The sequence below is a fragment of the Dipodomys merriami genome, unplaced genomic scaffold (genome assembly GCF_024711535.1).
Source record: "Dipodomys merriami isolate MVZ:Mamm:240054 unplaced genomic scaffold, mDipMer1.0.p SCAF_17, whole genome shotgun sequence".
In the NCBI taxonomy this organism is placed as follows: Eukaryota; Metazoa; Chordata; class Mammalia; order Rodentia; family Heteromyidae; genus Dipodomys; species Dipodomys merriami.
In genome coordinates this window covers 23,980,725-23,997,869 of record NW_027203048.1, presented here as the reverse complement: position 1 = coordinate 23,997,869, position 17,145 = coordinate 23,980,725, and the positions used below count along the sequence as shown (strand labels likewise).

The window sequence follows — 17,145 nt, the reverse complement described above, 5'->3', positions numbered from 1 at the left end:
ATGGTGTGCCTCTGAAGATACAGCATGGTTGATAGATCTCTCAGTCTTATGTTCTGATATATAGTGAATCTTCCTGATTGAATCCTATCTCTTTTCCACAAAAGCTCTCATAGTACATTATATTTAATACTATTATCAGTTAGGCTTATTGTATTATGTAATCACAAGGGACTCTTTCTTTGAATATAGGGACCTTATTGATGCATAGTATTTTCATTGTCTTTAGTGTTCTAAAAGTGGAATAATGTTTCTTTTCTATGTGTTCATGAGCCATAATTAGTAGGTTTTTTTCCCCCCACAAGGTCAAGGGACACCTTTGTCAATTTCTTAAACACGTTGAAAATAAATGTCAAAACTTGAGACTACATTTTATTCTGTATGGCATAATCATTCAAGTGCTATTTAAAACAGAGTTGAGGCTGTGATCACTTAATGAGAAACAAACAATCTCATATTAATGAGTATCCATTTGCCAATAATTCTGTCATTTGTAACTTGAATCAGTCATCACCCCTGCAAATAACCCTTTCAAGACATTATTTGCAATTTTGTCCTCTGTTTTCTGTCCTTGATGTTGTGAAAATGGCCGTCTACTGTTACAGGAATGAAAAGAGATCCCGTTCAAACATCTTTTGTGTTTCCACTTTCGGTGAAAAATGTTTTTCAAACCTGCAGCTGGTTATTTCTGCAGGAGTTCCCACTTATGCTCAGATTTGATTGACATTTTGAAATGGCAGCTTTTCATGAAAAGCTGTTAACTTGTAGAATTCAGTTATGGTACTAAGACAGACTGACTTTGTTCTGTGGCTGGGACCTGTCCAAACTAAATAGAACCCTGCATCTGAATTTAATAGTGCTACTCAGCCAAGATAGGGCACTTTTGCCTTTTTTTTTCCTGTTTCCAAAACTCTTGATGCTTCTTATGTGTTCTAAAACTAACTTGATGGATATTCATCCCAACATCTTTCTGTTCTGTAATTGCCTTAATTGACATGTATAGTCATTCCTTTGTTCCCTCTCTTGGAAAATATGATAGTCTATGACAGTTTTTTTTTATTTTTTATTGTGAGAATACCGTACAGAGGAGTTACAATTACATGGGCAAGATAACGAGTACATTTCTTTTTTTGGGGGGGGGGGTTTCTGGTGGTGGGGCCTGAACTCTGGGCCTTGGCGCTGTCCCTCAGCTCTTCAGCTCAATGCTAGTGCTCTACCACTTGAGCCACAGTGCCACTTCCGGCTTTTTTTTCTTTTTGCTTATGTGGTGCTGAGGAATCGAACCCAGGGCCTCAGGCATGCAAGGCAAGTGCTCTACCACTGAGCCACCTTCCCAGCCCATGAGTACATTTCTTATCAAGCATTGTTGCCTCCTCTTTGTTTCCCCTTCCCATGCATGCAGTGGACCTTGATCAGACTCATTCCTCCATCACTCTTCTGCATCCTCCAAACCAATCTCAACAAGCTTTACTGTTCCATTTTCAAATATGTACATAAAGTATTATCATAATCACTTCCTTTTAGTTTAATATTATGCATTTGTTCAACATATAATAGAAACAACTTCAGGAATAAGGTGCAATAAACTATGAGAATCACAAAGTACTTGGTCCATGCCCTGAAGGAACTTGGAATTCAGTATCTTTTAAAAGTATGTATATATATATATATATATATATATATATATATATATATATATGTATATGTATATGTATATATGTATATGTATACATATATATATATTTATATATATTATTTTATTTTATTTTAAAGATGATGTACAGAACGGTTGCAGTTAGTTATATGAGTAAGGTAATGAGTGTATTTCTTGTGTAGCATTCTTACTTCCACCCTTGCTTTCTCCTACTTTCCCTACCCCTCCACCCCCACCCAATTGTAAAGTACATTTCCAACCATCTTGTGAGTATCACTGTTGCATTGATTCACCCTTTGTCTTTGACTCCCAATTTTGTTATTCCTCTTACCTTCCTCAAGTCAAATAAACATATATACAAGGCACAGTCAAATGCCGTGACAAGGGATAAGCCAAAGGGGGAAAAAATGAAAGAAAAAAGAAATAACGTCACACGATATATTTTTTTAAAACTCTTGCCTCTTGTTTCCATATCTTGGAGGTCATTTTGATTAGCATAATTTTATATGGCCATATGTACATAGATATTGAGCTATTGTGATCTTCTGATAGGACTATCCTAGATATATACTAATTATTACAAATGAGGGAAACCATGGAGCCTATGTTTCTCTTTAACTCCCTTTGCCTTTGACTCCCAATTTTGTTATTCGTCTTACTTTCCTCAAGTCAGATAAACATATATACAAGACACAGTCAAATGCTGTGACAAGGGATAAACCAAAGGGGGAAAAAATGAAAGAAAAAAGAAATAACGTCACACTATATTTTTTTAAAACCTCTTGTTTCCATATCTTGGAGGTCATTTTGATTAACATAATTTTATATGGCCATATGTACATAGATATTGAGCTATTGTGATCTTCTGATAGGACTATCCTAGTTATATACTAATTATTACAAATGAGGGAAACCATGGAGCCTATGTTTCTCTGGGTCTGGCTTACTTCACCTAATATGATTTGTTCCAAGTCTTTCCATTTCCTTATGAATGGGGCAATGTCATTCTTTCTGATAGAAGCATAGAATTCCATTGTAGAGTATATCCATAGATCTACTCATCTACTAAGGGGCATCTGGGTTGATTCCATATCTTAACTATGGCAAGTAACAATGCAATGAACATAGTTGTGCTGGTAGCTTTAGTGTGGCCTTGCTTGTGATCTTATGGATGAATGCCCAGGAGATGGTTTGCTGGATCATAGGGGAATTCTATGTTTAGTCTGTTGAGAAACCTCCTTACAGCTTTCCAGAGTGGTTAAACCAGTTTACATTCCCAGAAACAGTGTAGTACTGTTCCCTTTTGGACACATCCCTGCCAGCATCTGTTATTAATTGTTTTCTTGATAATGGCCATTCCAACTGGGGTGAGGTGGAATCTCAATGTAGTTTGATTTGCGTTTGTTTTATGGTCAGAGATGTTGAACATTTCTTCATATGTCTATTGCCTACTCTTATTTCCTCTCCAGAGAAGTCTCTTTTTAATTCCTTAACCCATTTATTGGTGGGGAGGTTGTTTCTTTGAGGACTTGTTATTGGGGGGTTTAAGTTTTTGAGCTCTAGGTATATTTTGATATGAGGCCCTTGGCTGTTGTATAGCTAGTGAAGACCTTCTCCCAATCTGTGGGCTTTCTATTTATCTTGCTAGCTGTGTCCTTTGCCATGCAGAAGCCCTGCAGTTTAATGCAATGCCGTTTATCTAACCTTTCTTTGATTTGCTGTGTTTCTGGATCGTTATTTAGAAAGTTTTGGTCTGTGCCAAGGAGCCCTAGTTTATTACCTATCCCTTCTTGTAATATCTGCTCTTACCTTGAGGTCTTTGATCCATTTGGAGTTGATTCTGGTGCAGGGTTATATTTAAGGATCTAACTTCAGTTTTCTGCACGTGTATAGCTAATTCTGCCAGCACCATTTGTTGAAGAGGCTGTCTTTCTTCCATCTGATCATTTTGGTTCTATTATCAAAGATTAAGTGGCTATAGGTCTGCAGGATAATTTCTGGGTCTTCAATTCTATTCCATTGGTCCTAAGGCCTGTTCATGTGCCAGTACCAAGCTGTTTTTATAACTATGGCTTTATAATAGAGCTTACAGTTTGATATTGATATTCCTTCAGCACTGTTTTTCCTGCCAAGAATTGTTTTTGCTATTTGTGGTCTTCTATTATTACATATGAATTTTTGGATTGCTTCTTCTGTTTCATTAAAGAATGTTATTGGGATATTGATGGGTATTACATTGACTTTGTAGGTAGCTTTGGGCAGTATTGCCATTTTCATGATGTTAATACTCCTAATCCAAGAGCATGGGAGGTTTTTCACTTCTTTAAACCTGCTTCAATTTCCTTTTTCAGGTTTAAAAAATTTTCATCATAGAGGTCTTCATCTCTTTGGTTAAGTTAATTCCTATTTCTTGTTTGTTTTAGGCTTCAGGAATTGCTTTTTTGATTTCACTGTTACTCTTCTCATTGTTGATATACAGAAAAAGCTACTGATTTTTATGGGTTAGTTTTATACCCTGCTACTTTGTCAAAGTTTTGGATCAGCTCAAGTAACTTGGGAGAAAAGTCTATGAGATTCTTTAAATACAGGATCATGAAATCTGCAAAGAGGGAGCGTTTTACTTCTTCTTTAGCTATTTGGATCCCATTTGTTTGTCTCTTGCCTTATTGCTCGGACTAGGAATTCTAATACTATAATGAAGAGGAGTGTAGAGAGTGGAGATCTTTGTCTTATTCCTGATTTTAGAAGGAAATGTTTTTAACTTTTCACCATTAAGTATAATGCTAGCTGTAGGTTTGTCATATGCAGCTTTTATCATATTGAGGAATGTTCCATGGATTCCTAATTTCTCCAGAGCTTTTTATCATAAAGGAGTGTTGAAGCTTGTCAAATGCTTTTTTCTGCATCTATTGAGATGATTATGTGTTCTTGTCCTTACTCCTATTGAATTAGGGAGATAGGGTCTGGTCGGTGCCATCTTGGCCGCAGGGCAGATGGTAGGGTAGGATCTGGCATCTTTTCTTGATGGTGGGAGAAGTTGAAGCCCCCACCTCTCAGATGATGGGTGTGCCTGAATCCCTGGAGGCAGGGGTGGGCACTTGGCTGATCCGTTATTAAACCTGTCAGTTCATTGCCTGGGACTAAGAGTTTCCTGTGACCCTGCCTCCTGACCTAACCCCATTTAGTCCTAGACCAGCTCAGGTGCCATTACACCATGCCACATGTCTCTGTGTTTGTGTCCTGTCTCTGGTCTCCTGACTGTTTTCCATTCAACATAGCATCCCAGTTCAGCTCTCCATTGGAGCTGAATTGGTTTGTTGCTATCGTGTTAGTCCTTTCTTTCCTTTCTGGCCTTCACAGTACAGTTTCCTAACAGTGTTAAGTGTATTTGCTGGTTGCTGGTCTTTGAAACAGGAATCCACCATGCAGTTGCCAGCCTTTTAATAAAGAATGCAAGATTCGATCTTTCAAAATGTGGCTTCTCTGATTTCTCAATTTACAACACAGCTGATGTGCTGAATTACATTAATTTACTTGTGTGTATTGCACCAGTTTTACATCTTTGGAATGACTCCCATTTCTCTTATACTTAAGTGCAATACTTAAAAGTAATAATTATAACATTTAGTGGTAATGGGTTTTAATTTTTCACATGCCTCACTGTTCTTAGACTTGATTTCTATAATTAAAGTATACTTTCATGAGATGTATATCATGTATATCATGATTATATATATGAACCCACAATATGACTTATTGTGTTTCTTTTGTGGTCCCTGCAGTGTGTTGGGAAATGTGAAAATTCAAGACCTTATGTTACATGAGGTCAGTTCACTAAATATGTGGTAATTGCTTTCAACTATCTTAAGACAGAGCTAGGACAGATAATTGCTTTAGATTTCAAAGCACAGATTCGTCCCATCATCAGTTCACACACCTGAAGTTTTGTTGTAATAATAACTGACTCAGGAAGGCTATCTAGTTTGTTTCACAGAAGCTGGTTTATCACTGATGCTTTTCTCTTAAATGGCACATACACAAACATGTAAGCTAGTGATCCACAGTGTGCCCTCTGAGACTGTTGCTATAAGACATAAAGGGTTTTTGTTTTGCTTTTCTCTTTTGGTACTAGAGATGGAACCTGGCCCTTTTGAACTACAATTCAGCCCAAAGACACAGTATTTTATTCGTATAGTCATGTTCAGGATTGAAGTTGGTTGAAAATGTATCCCACCGATTCTCTAATTTTTCCTATACTGTACTTGTTTATAATGAAGTTTAATTTTTTTTATGATAATGGGGTTTGAACTTAGGGCTTCATGCTTACTTGACTTATTTGCTTGGCTGACTTTTCTGCCATTTGAACCATGCTTCCAGCCTACCTTATTGCTGGTTATTTTGGAGATAGAATCTCATGGGTTTTTCTTCTCCAGGCTGGCTTTGAAACAGGATCCTTGTATCTCAGCCTCCTGAGTAGCTAAGATTACAAGTGTGAGCTGCTGGTGCCAGGCTGATAAAGTTTAATTTATAAATTAGGCACAGTGAAATATTAGCAACAATACCTAGTAATGAAATAGTAGTTATAATAGTTTCAATAATACACTTTAAAATTACATGAAAGTGGTTTTTCCCTCTCTTTGAAAATTATTCTATTGTACTTTCACCTTTACATCTAACAGAAACACTTCACAACTTCTCTTGGCATAATGAGATTACCAGCATTGCTACTCTTGCCATCATTAAACATAAGTACCATGATAGTAGGAAAGTTGATCTGGTAACTGACAGATACTAAGTGACTAAGCAGGACTTAGCTTTATATCTCTCTATATATATCTATAGCTATAGTTATAGATATAGCTCTCTCTATCTAATCTATATTGTACACACACAAAGGGATGATTCATGTCCTTGGAGGAACTTGGTGAGACTGTGAAGTCCTATTATAGTACTAGAAAGATGTACAGTTAAAAACTTAATAATATTTTTATTTCTGAAATTTCCCATTTCAAAGCTTTGACTATAATTAACCCCATTAACTGAAGCAATGGAAAGTAAAACTGTAGTTAGAGGGGACTGCTGCCTTGAACAAAATTGCAACATTAATATGAATCATGAATTTTAGTATTGTTTCTTGGTTTTGCTTCTCAACAACTTATTATCCATTCCCAATTAAATTAATACAGAGCATTTCAGAGTATCATTAGGAGCTCCCCCACAACCATTCATGAACATACCAGCCTGCAACTTCCTCCTCATTCTTCTTCTTCAAGAACTTAATCCCAAATACAAACCTCTGTTCTGAGCCATTGAAATTCTCCAGTAGCGGGTATTGGTCAGGGAAAACTTTTTAAATCCTCCTTCCATTTTTCTTTCACTTTACTGGGGGAAAGGTATAGAACTCATACCTTTCAATTCAATCCCTGTTGAGATGGAGACATTTCATGGTTGAGTTATCTCAGTAGTGTCTCTGACTCTTAGTTAACTAATAGCCATAATTAAAATGGGTATCACCTGGGTATGGTTTAAATCATTGACAACATGTGGTATTCTATGCTGTCTTTGCACTGGTTTATTTCATGTGTTTCTGACTTTTGTTCATGACTTGACGGACAATAATTCCTTCTTTATTTTTTTCTGTACTTCTGGGAAGATATTGCTTCTGTAGGTTTTACACAGTAGAGACAAACTTGCCTGATTGTGACCCCTAACCTATGCAGTAAATCCTCTGAAATTAATTTTAGTTCTTTCTGATCTGTGCCCCACATGACTCCTCCCAAGATTTCATTATTAGATTTTGACAGCCTTTTAAATTTGTAAGTGCCACAAATTTGTCACTAGAGATGAATGGGTAAAAGTAAATTCCTTGCAGTAGAGGATATGGGTAGAATATTTCAAGTGACAGATCTACATCAATAATGTTAATGTTTATGGAGTGATGAAAACCATATAAGTCTTAAGCCAGAATCTTGTTTCAGCTGAGTCCCAGAAATTTTGACCACAGAGGCCAAGACACATTCCATTTATTCCAACAAATGTTTTTTCCAAGTCCTTTCTGACTGTCTGAAAGACAACTGTCCCTCTTGAATGCCTGAAAACCAAAAAGATGACTTGTCTTGTCTCTTGTGTTTATCCTCTGGCGATAGTTTTGAGAATTTTTACATCATACTTATTGACTTCTGGATTTATTTGCATGCCAGAGATTGCTTTTTTGAAAAATACTGAGGAACCACAGGGCTGGGGCTTTCCTTGTCTCATGAACACCATGAGTTGCTTTTGATTTTTTGCTGAAGAATGTTAATATTTGGGGAACTAAAAAGTTCATCCAGAAGAAATTAAGAAAAAAACAGCTGAAACTATCCTGACTGTAATGCCAGCAAGTATGTATGTGTTGTATTTGTGTGTGTGTGTGTGTGTGTGTGTGTGTGTGTGTGTGTGTGTACGCGCATGTGTGCGTGCACATGTGTGAATGTACGTGTGTGCCAGTCCTGGGCTTGAACCCAGGGCCTGGGCACTATCCCTGAGCTTCTTTTTGCTCAGTGTTAGCCCTCTACCACTTGAGCCGTTGCGCCACTTAGAGATAAGAATCTTATGGACTTACCTGCCAAAGCTGGTTTTGAACCACAATCCTTAGATCTCAGCTTCCTGAGTAGCTAAGATTACAGGCCTGAGCCACTGGTATACTGGTTTTTACTTCTTTAATTAAAAGAAGTATTAACTAAAATCAGAACGTTTAAAAAATCTGTGAGCCATTGAAGAACATTTTTTTCTCCCAGTTATTTGCTCAGCATTTGTTAGTTTTATTAAAAAACAAAACAAAATATACCAACAAGCAGTGTACCATGGTGCACACCTTTAAGTCCATCCACTGTGGAGGTGGAGATGGGGGTCCAAGGTCAGCCAGGAGAAAGCAATACTTCATCTAAAAATAATAAAGCAAAAATAGCTGGGTGATATGGGATTTTCCACATCCAGGTTTCCACATCATATATATTAACAAACTTATCATGTATTTACCAAAATTACCTGGCAGTGATAGCATAATAATATAGCAAACAAAGTGATTTTTACAATGGAAATTTCATAGTACACAAAATACTATTATATACAAAGGTAGGGTTCTCAAATTGAGCCATTACAATGAAGTAATGTTCTAATCAGTAGTAGTCATAGTTATAGTAGTAGTGGATGATGATGATGAAGAAGAAGAAGAAACAGTACTTAACAGATAGCATGAGATGCTCTTTCCATTCTACAGCTAATGATACTAAGGCAGTATTTTTTGCCTGCTCCATAATTGTTATTACCATCATTTTTATTAATATAGCCTGGTAAGAGGGTTTCTGTGGTAGAGAGCTCTTGCCTAACAAGCATAAGACCCTGAATTCAATCCACAGGACTGTAAGGAAAATAAAATTCCCCCCTCCCGCCGATGAAATAAAATAAAATATAATAAAATAGAGCCAGGGCTTTGCAGTCTGGCTATTGGATTCACATTTCCACTGTACTCATCTTTCCTTGTATAGACTTGTATACTGTAGAATGTAGCACTAAGAAAGCTATCTATGAGGGCTGGGAAGGTGGCTCAGTGGTAGAGCGCTTGCCTTGCATGCATGGGGCCCTGGGTTTGATTCTTTAGCACCACATAAGCAGGAAAAAAAAATGCCCGAAGTGGCACTATGGCTCAAGTGGTAGTTCTAGCCTTGAGCTGAAGAGCTGAAGGACAGCACCTAGGCCCAGAGTTCAGGCCCACGACCAGACCCCCCCACCCCCACCTCCAAAAAAAGAAAAAAAGCTATCTATGAACCTATCACCCCAACTTTCTTTTTTATCTACACAATCCTCAAATCTTAACCCATAATTCTAGAATTACAGAATTACAGGCATGTATATAGAATTACAGGCACGAAATACCAGTGCCTATCTTTAGAATAATTGTTTTTATGGTACTGGACTTTGAACTCTAGTGCTTCTGCCATAGCTCCAGTTTGTTTTTGCTTTTATTATTTTTCAAGTTAGGTCTCACTTTTTGCTTGAGCCAGCCTGGACTGGTCGTAGTATTGATAGTTCCTTTTTACTGGAATGATAGGTGTGGACTTCCCATGCCCAGCTTTTTTATTGGTTTAGATAGTCTTATGAAGTTTTTACCAGGCTAGTTTTGAAGCTTATTTCTCCAGATCTCAGTCTACTGATTACCTAGGATTACAGGGTGAATTCAGCTTAGTACAATATTCTTCTAACATGTATGTTTTATTTCTACTGTACCAGCAGTTTCTTTTGATTTCCTGGATTATTAATATAATTTTTTAAACTTTGTAGTAAGCCTCCATGATGGTAATTATACAGTAAATGACAGTTATTTAAAGAAGAAAATTATTAAAAAAAAAAAAGAAGAAAATTATTTTGTTGAAAAACTTATCACATCGTTCTTTTCTTTACATATTGCTACTGATCACTGAAAACTTTGTTATCAAGTTGCATTTGGGAACCACTTTACTTCACCATGCTGTTTTTTGGCGAATAGTTAATTTTCAGCTTGCCCTTTTTTTGGACCTTAAGTGTTTGCTAGATTTTTATCTAGCAAATTTTTGTTATTATTTGAACTTTGACTAGAAAAACCAAATTTAGGAAACTTATATTTTTCAGATTTGTGGTAAAAGGTACAATCATATATAAAACACCTTATTCTTGATATCCTGCGTTTTTGTGCTTAGATTTCCTCATCTGTGAATTAAATTCTATGATTTCTAGCCCTTAACTTTGCTATTTTAAAAGACCCTTAAACACTCTCTGCAGCACTCTTTGGGCTCTTTGCAATGAATAAAGGTGGTAATCATAAGGACTTTGCTATTTATCTTTTTTCAACTTTAAAATTTTTAAAAATACTTTTATTATTTTTAAGTAGTATGCAAAGGATTTGCCATTCACCAAAGCAGTTTATGAATACAGTGCATCTTGATCAGTGTTACCCCTTTTAACTTTCTCACCCACACCTCTCCAACCTTAATTTTGTTATGTGTTGAATTCTTTTGGAATTTAACCAAGTAGTTTTTGTGTAGTGCATCTTGATCTGTGTCACATCTTAAACATTTTCACTACTCTTTGACCTATCCCTTATATTTCCCAATTTTGTGGTATATACAATGAATTTCTGCCTCCATCCTCCTCCCTTACCCCTTCATTCTATCTCTCTGTCCTTGCATCCCCTCCACCTTTGCCCCCTTTGCAAGTACCCATTTCCTGGTACTTGCTTTTTTTTTTTTTTTTTAATGCATTTGTTAAAAAAAAAAAATCGGACGGCAGTCTCCTCAGAACAAATGCAGTTACCAGAAGACAAAAACAAAAAAGAATACCAGTTGAAAAGACATTTTTATTCCTTTTCTTCTAACTCTCATGTATGCCTGCTCACATCTTAACTGTGCACTGTGAAAGCACCAACCAGTATTGGAAATGTTCCAAAGCAGTCAAGTTTCCTTTAAAAAAACAGTACATCTGTCATTCATAACTGAGTTGGTTAGGTGGCAAATCATAATTATTTTCAGTGTGTCAAATGAAATGATACAGTTGACCCTTCTTAGTGACAGAAGGATGAAAAAATTAGAGGGAAAGGGAATGGGAGAAAGTAAATTATAGTTTTATAATAGAAAAGACTAGTGCCCTGTCAAAGCAAGTTGCCATGTAGTTGTGTTAGAAATCACTTACTTTTCCCCCTGTGATTGTACAGTTACCACTTGCATAACATTTGTAATAAGAACATGATACAGAATTTTAAAAATGTATCTGTTTTCACAGAACATTTTTAGTCATGGTAAATATACTGTAAATGAGTAGAAAATACTTTACAAACAAAAAGTGTGTGCATGATTATTACAACCTTTCCCTTGAAAAATAAAATAGGTAAAGTCTATAGACTTTTTTTTTTTGCAACCCAAATAAGAGAGCTGAAACCGACGGGCATTGTGTTTCAAAGTGTGGGTATAGCCAGGCTCTATGCCTCAGTTCTGTAATCCTAACTACTCAGGAGCCCAAGATCTGAAGGATAACCATGTGAGATCAGCCCAGTTAAAAAGTTTGGAGACCCATCTTGGCCAATAGCTTGGCATGGAGGTTTGTGCTTGGCATCCCAGTCATCACAGAAAACATAAATAGGAGAAATACAGTTGAGGCTGGCCTAAAAAGCAAGACCCTGTCTCAAAAATAACCAAAGCAAAAAGTATTGAAGATGGGGCTAAACATGTCCCAAGTGTAGATCACCTGCTGAGTTCAAACCCTAATACCAAAAAAGAAAAAAAGCTGGGCAAATTGGTGAATACCTATAATTCCAGTACTTGGGAGGCTGAGGCTGAGGTAGGAAGATTCCAAGTTTGAGACTGGGTCACACACACTCACACATGCATGAGTGCGCACGCACACACACACACACAGAGACAAACACACACACACACACCAGTCACATGTGGCTTAAGAGATAGAGCTCTTTGTGTTCAGCTACATCCTAGCTCTGTGCTCTGTTTATTCCACCCATCTGTACTTCAGTTTTCCTCCTCTGTAAAAGGTAATTAACAGTTCAAGCACACAGAGTTGTGAGAATGAATTAGATCAGCATTGTGTGATTCAGATTACTCCTAGCAAGCATTACAAATATTTGTCATTATTACTATAAAATGAATCTTCTTGTATAGGGAATTTGAAGAACTTTGATAGTTTAGTGTAGATTCCTATAACACTTTGCATTTTGCCCCTTCATGGAAACAACTGAGGATGAAGGATGCTAACCTGAAAATTCAGCCCTGTCACAGTTACTTATGAGTACCTATGATAAAAGATTAAGAACCTTACCCAATAAAAGTTATTGGATGTATATAGAAAGGATTCTGGAGGTAACACTCTTTACTGCTTATAAATAGCAACTGCAGAAAAGTTTCACTTTTGTGCTTACAGGATGCACAGTTCCACCTCTACCCCAATGTTTCTGAATTCTCAACCTTCTATACCATGATGCCTCCATTCGTGGTTTAATGTTATTGTGTTACATATTATGTTAGATATTCATCCTTTGAATGTTTTGCTGAAGAAATGTCCCCTTAACCTCAAACTCTATACATTTAACTGCTAACGGGACCTTACAATTCAGAGGTCTAAAAGACTTTGCAGGGCTGGGAAGGTGGCTCAGTGGTAGAGCGCTTGCCTTGCAGGCATGAGGCCCTGGGTTCGATTCCCCAGCACCACATAAGCAAAAAGAAAAAAAGCCGGAAGTGGCTCTGTGGCTCAAGTGGTAAAGCGCTAGCTTTGAGCTGAAGAGCTGAGGGACAGCGCCCAGGCTCAGAGTTCAGACCCCACAACCGGACCCAAAAATAAATAAATAAATAAAAATAAAAGACTGCAGATTTCACATGTTTACAAAAGCATTCCTAACTTACCTCCACAAAATCTCCCACAAATTTAAACTAAAGCCACTAATCACTTTGTCTTTTTTCCCCACATCTATTAATGAGATCACGACCCACCCATTCAGTAAAGCTATACAAACCTCATTAAAAAGTACTTTTAATTAAAAACCTGAGACCACACTCAGGTCCTCCTCAAGGCCACCCACAGCTCCTTGCCACCTGGGCCTTCTCGGCACAACTGCTTACTTCATCAAGACATTAGGAGACTCACCATTTCCCTGTTATGTGACCTAATCATAGGAATAACATCCGATTACCTTTGCCACATTCTGCTTAGAAGCCAGTCACAGGCTTTACAGTCAAGGTAAGGGAGTTACACAGCAGTGGGTATCACAAGGGTCACCTTAGGGTCTGGCAGTCACAGGAATTAATGACAAAGTGTCACTTTCCTTAGTACTAACTCAATTCACTATGCTTTTTTCTTTTTTGCCTTGCTGGAGATTGAATTTAGGATCTGGAATAAGCTATCTACTACCTCTTTGCTGTTACATTTCCAGCCCTCACTGTGACTCAGAGAATGAAGTTTACCACTTCTTCCTATTGGAATGAAGGACTAAGCCTCCAAAATTTTTCATTCAGAGCAGCAGATTTTTATGACAAACGTACTTTTCTGAACCAAAAGACAGTAGAGTTTCAAGAAAAAGGAAAGAGGTTAGCTAGAATGTTTACTATATGGCGACTATATGGTAACATAAAGAAGATACCTTTTCATTTGTTTCTCAATGTCAGAAAAAGTCTTGCACATTAAGATGGAAATTAGTTCTTAATTAATTAAAAAACTTATCCAAAACAAACTCTCAGTTCTAAACTGAGAATTCTGCTCATAGAATATTCCCAATGATAATTTGAAGACTTAATAAAATGACTCTTGATCTTGTTTGGGTAGCTAATCTTTAAGAACAATATTTAGTTCTATGCCCCAGGATTCTTTCTTCGGTAAGTAGGAATTAGTAACATCTGTATCCACCTTCTAAATTCCAGTCTTCATTTCTTCAACTGTACAACCTAACCCTTGTCCATGCCTAATCTTGTCATGACTTATAGAGATATTTAAAAAAAACAAGTCACAATGTTATATTGAGCTTTAAAAGTTTATACCTAAAAGTAGTATTTTCATACCAAAAATATTTTTTCCTTAAATCTATTAGTTGTGCCTTAGAGTTTGTACCCGTTTTGAGGTTGCTATTTGTCCTTTCTGATAATGGTGCATATGTTTTAATTATGTCCATTAAGAGATAGTCCATTATGAGATAATGATAAAAGTACCCTATGCATGAGTTTCACCAAGCTTAACTTTAGCTGAGTTTAAAATAAAAGAAGCTTACTTTTTCTGAGTTCCCAGAAAAAAGAACCTAAATGTTTCTTTTTCTTTTTTTAAGTTTTAGCAAGGATTTATTTTAGTGTAATAGGGTTAAAGAGAAGGAAACAGAAACTGTGAGAGAAACATTTCTGTAACCCATGAAGGAAATGGTTGTTAAAGATTCAAAATGATGGTTCTTATCTGTAGCTTTTATACTTTCTGAGCTGCACTAAAATGTAAAGTAATCCAGTCTAGCAACTCATAATCTTTAGACAATGATTTGAGGTAGGTAAGATGACCTTTAAAATTCTTTGCTACTTATGTCCTTTCATTTGTTTCTGTTTTCACCCCTTTACAAAGAGTTCCCAGGTTTTAACCATTAAAAATAAAATTAGCTCCTACTGTGCCTCCTAATCACATAACTGAGCATTTAAAAGGAGATACGGGCTTCTTGTTGTGATAGGGATGAAAGAGCGAATTTAAAATTGGTGATGTTGAGAAAGGCAAGAAGAGTTTTGTTCAGAAGTATGCCTAGTGCCACACTGTTGAAAAGGGAGGCAAGCACAAGACTGGGCCTAATCTTCATAGTCTGTTTGGTCGGAAGACAGGTCAAGCAGCTGGATTCACTTACACAGATGCCAGCAAGAACAAAGGCATCACCTGGGGAGAGAATACACTGATGGAGTATTTGGAGAATCCCAAAAAGTACATCCCTGGAACAAAAATGATCTTCGCTGGCATTAAGAAGAAGGGAGAAAGGGCAGATTTGATAGCTTATCTCAAAAAAAGCCACAAATGAGTAATAGCTACTGCCTTATTTATTTATTGCAAAACAAATGTCTCATGGCTTTTTAATGTACACTATAATTCAATTGATCTCTAATATCAGATTTCAGATCATGAATGGCTGGCACAATATTTTTAGATGGTCCTGGTTTAAGTAAAACTGGCTTGTGGTTAGGTGAATATGATCTTTAAAAAATACTCTGATTTTTCCACTTTTAGTCATATGATTGGAGTTACTAATATTCAGTTTTCAACAAGATAGGGAATAATTCTATCTCCAAATCTGTTAAAGATTGGCTTTATATTCAGAGAACATTTTTAAATACTGGGGAAATCCCTTCACTGTCTCAGAATCAAGCAAAATTCACCAGTTAAAGTCAGTGGCTGAAGATGAGGAAGCAATGTCTCTATTTTTGGTCTTGACTATGCCAATTTAATTAGACGTCCCTGTCTCTGAAATCTGCCTTTTACTTATTGAAAGGCATTTTAGTGTGGCTTATGTATAAATGTCAAATAAAGAATATTTAACACTTGCACATTTTATAGTTCTGTAAGTTCAGATGCTTTTAAAAGTGACTGTGATAGATACAATACTGGCTTTATTTTTGAATTCTTTGCTAAGACAGATTAAGTTATAATTCAGGATTTTCTTTATGCAGCTATTTAGAAACAAAATTGTGGGACTACTGTGTGTTTGATAGTGGTGCTTTTTTGCCAACTTTTTAGAGAAAAGGTTTAAAATAGAAGGGATAATTTATAAATTATAAGACTTAAGGTAATTAAAGATAAATATTACATGAAAAAAGAAGGAGATATGGTCTGAGGGGAGCTTATCTACTTTTTCAGTTCATTTCCTAGTTTTAACTTCTGAGTCTGGCCTTGTTGATACTTGTTGAAAAAAATATTTCCTTCCCTGTCCCTTCATGTATTTTTTCCTCCTGCATTTCCCCCTAAATGACTGGGTCCCTTTTAATCTTAAAAAAGGTGTAAAAGGTCGATAGTCCACCTTTCATAGCTGCTTCTTGCTGAGAGTGGACCATTGGCCCTTGATTGACAGATTGCCACCATCAGAACCAGAAAATTATCAGGATCAGAAGACATCAAGTTAGCTTTAAAGTTAGGCAAGTAGTGAATCTTTTGAACTTCATGGTTTCTGCAATTACCACGTTGTTCTGTTGAAGTGAAGAGGAAGCTTAGTTTGGGGTGTAGAGCTGGCAATTCATATATTCTTCTGGGTATAACATATCGGATGCATGAGGTGAAATGTTTAATATATTTCCACGAAAGTTGGAGAGTAACTGGATTGTGAGATGTAACTTGTAACTCAAGTTTGACAATTTCTGTTACAGAGGATGGATAAGGGAGAGGTTCTTCAGCTCTCCAGTTTCCATGCAGAATCACAGGTTCTTGAGATCCCGTCAGAAGAGAATTTCAGGATGTCTGATAAAAAGAAGGGTCTCACAAGATGAAAATTTTGTCAAGGATTTATTTTACTGTAACTTAGTTAAAGTGGGAAGAAATGGGAGAGGAAAAATATTTCCTGCCCCATGCAAGAAATGGGAGTTAAGACTCTGTTTCCAATTAAAAGCATCACCCATTATTAGAGGTAAGATGTGAGTTAACAAACTTTTTCTTGAACTAGAATCCTACCTAGAAACCATTTGCATGAGGATTTTCAGCTTGGAATGGGAAGGCCTGTGGCCATGATCAGCCTTTGTGTATTACATTAGAACATCTTAGATTTTACTTAAAAATTTCTTCTTATGAATTTGCTGTTGATTATGATGGCTAAAAAGGTTTCCTATAATTTCCTATATAAGTTCCATATTGCCAATGTTCTTTTATTTTAGGACAATTCTTTCTTAAACTAAATCCCCAGCTTTAGCCGAAAGAATCTAAGGCTCACCCACTAGAAATTTGTCTGTTTCTTCCTTCTTCAAGTTTATCCAGTACCTACC

The 17,145-nt window shown here is 36.6% G+C and overlaps 1 protein-coding gene and 1 pseudogene across 2 annotated transcripts in view; both read left to right on the top strand.

The window, feature by feature from the left end:
• Srbd1 (S1 RNA binding domain 1) overlaps nt 1-17,145 on the top strand; it is a 192,486-nt gene that overhangs the window by 137,842 nt on the left and 37,499 nt on the right. The gene's annotated exons all lie outside the window — the stretch shown is intronic.
• Nucleotides 11,753-15,229, top strand: LOC138829318 (cytochrome c, somatic pseudogene; annotated as a pseudogene).